The sequence below is a fragment of the Notamacropus eugenii genome, chromosome 3 (assembly GCF_028372415.1).
Source record: "Notamacropus eugenii isolate mMacEug1 chromosome 3, mMacEug1.pri_v2, whole genome shotgun sequence".
Classification (NCBI taxonomy): Eukaryota; Metazoa; Chordata; class Mammalia; order Diprotodontia; family Macropodidae; genus Notamacropus; species Notamacropus eugenii.
This window is the reverse complement of record NC_092874.1, coordinates 455,687,780-455,691,595: the sequence shown is the minus strand read 5'-3', so window position 1 is coordinate 455,691,595 and position 3,816 is coordinate 455,687,780. Positions and strand designations below refer to the sequence as shown.

Sequence of the window (3,816 nt, the reverse complement as noted above, 5' to 3'; positions counted from 1 at the left end):
ATTATGAGATAGGTTTTCCTATCAAAATGAGTGTGCATTTTATTCTTTCCTTTCATGGAATGTGATGAGAGTAGACCTCATGTTTTTCTCTTGCCTCCCCTCTTTATCCCTCCACTAATAAGTCTTTTGCTTGCCTCTTTTATGAGAGATAATTTGCCCCATTCAACTTCTCCCTTTCTCCTCCCAATATTTCTCTCTCACTGCTTGATTTCATTTTTTTTTTAAGATATGATCCCATCCTCTTCAGTTCACTCTGTGCACTCTGTCTCTATGGATGTGTGCATGTGTGCATGTGTGTGTGTGTACTCCCACCCAGTACCCAGATACTGAAATGTTTCAAGAGTTACAAATATTGTCTTTCCATGTAGGAATGTAAACAGTTCAACTTTAGTAAGTCCCTTATGGCTTCTCTTTGCTGGTCACCTTTTCATGGTTCTCTTCATTCTTGTGTTTGAAAGTCAAATTTTCTTTTCAGCTCTGGTCTTTTCATCAAGAATGGTTGAAAGTCCTCTATTTCATTGAAAGACCAATTTTTCCCCTGAAGTATTATACTCAGTTTTGCTGGGTAGGTGATTCTTGGTTTTAGTCCTAGTTCCTTTGACTTCTGGAATATCCTATTCCATGCCCTTCGATCCCTTAATGTAGAAGCTGCTAGATCTTGTGTTATCCTGATTGTATTTCCACAATACTTGAATTGTTTCTTTCTAGCTGCTTGCAATATTTTCTCCTTCACCTGGGAATTCTGGAATTTGGCCACGATGTTCCTAGGAGTTTCTCTTCTTGGATCTCTTTCATGCGGTGTTCTGTGGATTCCTTGAATATTTATTTTGCCCTCTGGTTCTAGAATCTCAGGGCACTTTTCCTTGATAATTTCATGGAAGATGATGTCTAGGCTCTTCTTTTGATCATGGTTTTCAGGTAGTCCCAGAATTTTTACATTGTCTCTCCTGATTCTATTTTCCAGGTCAGTTGTTTTTCCAATAAGATATTTCACATTATCTTCCATTTTTCGAATCTGCACGCTATGTTCTGTGATATCTGTCTTTCTCATAAAGTCCTTAGCATCCATCTGTACCATTCCAGTTTTGAAAGATCTATTTTCTTCAGTGAGCTTTTGAATCTCCTTTTCCATTTGGCTAATTCTGCTTTTGAAAGCATTCTTCTCCTCACTGGCCTTTTGGACCTCTTTTGCCAATTGAGTTAGGCTAGTTTTCAAGGTGTTAATTTCTTCAACATTTTTTTGGTTCTCCTTTAGCAGGGGGCTGATCTGCTTTTCATGCTTCTCTTTCATCCCTCTCATTTCTCTTCCCAGTTTTTCCTCCACCTCTCTAACTTGATTTTCAAAATTCTTTTTGAGCTCTTCCATGGCCTGAGCCCATTGGGTGGGCTGGGGCACAGAATCCTTGATTTCTGTGTCTTTGCCTGATGGTAAGCATTGTTCTTCCTCATCAGAAAGGAAGGGAGGAAATGTCTTTTCTCCGAGAAAGTACCCTTCAATAGTTTTATTTCTTTTCCCTTTTCTGGGCATTCTCCCCAGCCAGTGGCTTAACCTCTGAATATTCTCCTCACACCCACCTCACCTCCTGATCCTCCCAGCCAGCGTTTGGGGACTGAGATTCAAATGCTGCTTCCCACCTTAGGGCTTTTGGTGGGGCCAGGGCTGCTATTCAGTGTGAGAATTAAGTTCAGATGGTCAGGTTGGGGCAGGGCCGCCTCTCAGGCTCAGTTCCCTCAGGGGGTTTATGCACAGACCTTCCACAATGGATCCAGGCTCCCACCCGCTTGGGGAGCCCCTGTCTGCAGCTGCCTCTCAGCTTCTATTTCCCAGGGGGGGGGGGCCCGAGCCATGGGGGCACCCCACTCCCCTCTCGACCTGCCAAAGAGACTCTCTCACCGACCCTCATCACCTGTGGGTGGGGGGGCTTGTGCCGCCGCTGGAGATCCCATCTCCGTAGCCCACTCGGATCTTTTCCTCACGGTGTTGCGGCCGCTGCAGGGCTGCACTCAGCTCCCAGTCCCGGCGCCCAGTCCGCAGCGCGAAGGACCCCCTGCGAGAGGTTTGCAGGTCTCTCTGGAACAGACATCTCCCTCGCTCCAATATTCCGTGGCCTCTGGGTGCAGAACTCACCGTGAGTTGATCCCATCTAGCTGTTCTGTGGGTTGTGGGTTTGGAGCTATGTGTATGTGCGTCTTTCTACTCCGCCATCTTGGCTCCGCCCCCCCAAACTGTAACGTCTCCCCGTCGGGGAATCGAACCCTGGTCTCCCGCGTGACAGGCGGGGATACTCACCACTATACTAACGAGGACAACTACAGTATCTTTAAATGGAATTTCTCTTTCTATCTCTTGCTGTTGAGTTTTGTTAGTAATATATAGAAATACAGATGATTCATGTGGATTTATTTTGTATTCTGCAACTTTGCCAAACTTGTTTACTATTTCAAGTAGTTTTTGCTTGATTCTGTAGGATTCTCTAAGTATATCATCACACCATCCTCAAAGAGTGAAAACTTAGTTTCTTCTTTACCTATTCTAATTCCTTCAATTTTTTTTTCATCCCTTATTGCTAAAGCTAACATGTCTAGTATGATACTGAATAAGTGGTGATAATGGGCATCCTTATTTCACTCCATATTTTATTGGAAATGCATCTAGCTCATCCCCATTATGCATAATGCATGTTCATAGTTTTAGATAGATACTACTTTTTTAAAGGAAGACTCCATTTATTCCTATGCTCTTCAATGATTTCAAGAGGAATGGGTGTTGTATTTTGTCAAAAGCTTTTTCTGCATCTATTGAGGTAATCATATGGTTTCTGTTAATTTTGTTGTTGATGTGATCAATTATGCTGATAGTTTTCCTAATTTTGAACCAGCCCTGCATTCCTTGTATAAATTCTACCTGATCAAAGTGTGTCATTCTCTTGATAATTTGCTGCAATATTTTTGCTAATATCTTATTTAAAATTTTTGCATCTATATTCATTAGGTAATTGGTCTATAACTTTCTTTCTAAACAGGTATGACCATATTTGTATCATAAAAAGAATTTGGTAGAATTCCTTTTTCACTAATTTTCCCAAATAGTCTATACATTATTAGAATTAACTGCTCTTGAAATGTTTGATAGAATTTATTTGTAAATCCATCTGACTCTGGAGATTTTTTCCTAGCAAGTTCATTGATGACTTTGTCAATTTTTTTTTTCTGATAGGGTTATTTAAGTATTTTGCTTCCTCTTCTGTTAATCTGGAGAGTTTATATTTTTATAAATATTTATCCATTTCACTAAGATTGTCAAATTTATAGGCATACAGTTAGGCAAAGTAATTCCTAATTATTGTATTAATTTCCTCTTCATTGGAGGTGAGTACACCCTTTTCATTTTGATATTGGTAATTTGGTTTTCTTCTTTCTTTTTTTAAATCAAATTGACCAAAGTTTTATCAATTTTATTGGTTTTTTTTCATTGAAACCAGCTCTTAGTTTTATTTATTAGTTTGATAGTTTTCTTAATTTTAGTTTTTTTTTTTAATTAATCTCTGCTTTGGTTTTCAGTATTTCTAATTTGCTATTTAATTTGGGATTTTCAAGTTGTTCTTTTGTTAGCTTTTTCAGTTACATGCCCAATTCATTGATCTATTTTTTCCCTATTTTATTCATGTAGGCATTCAATGATATAAAACATCCCCTAAAACCTGCTTTCCCAGCATTGCATAAGTTTGGGTAGGTTGACTCATTATTTGTCATTCTCTTGAATGAAGTGAATGATTGTTTCTATGATTTGTTGTTTAACCTCCACATTCTTTAGGA

At 39.4% G+C, this 3,816-nt stretch overlaps 1 non-coding gene across 1 annotated transcript; it reads right to left on the bottom strand.

Annotated features, from left to right (window-relative positions):
* Nucleotides 1-2,235: 2,235 nt before the first annotated feature.
* Nucleotides 2,236-2,307, bottom strand: TRNAD-GUC (transfer RNA aspartic acid (anticodon GUC)). Its single transcript has one exon. It is a non-coding gene; the product is annotated as a tRNA-Asp (tRNA).
* Nucleotides 2,308-3,816: the final 1,509 nt, after the last annotated feature.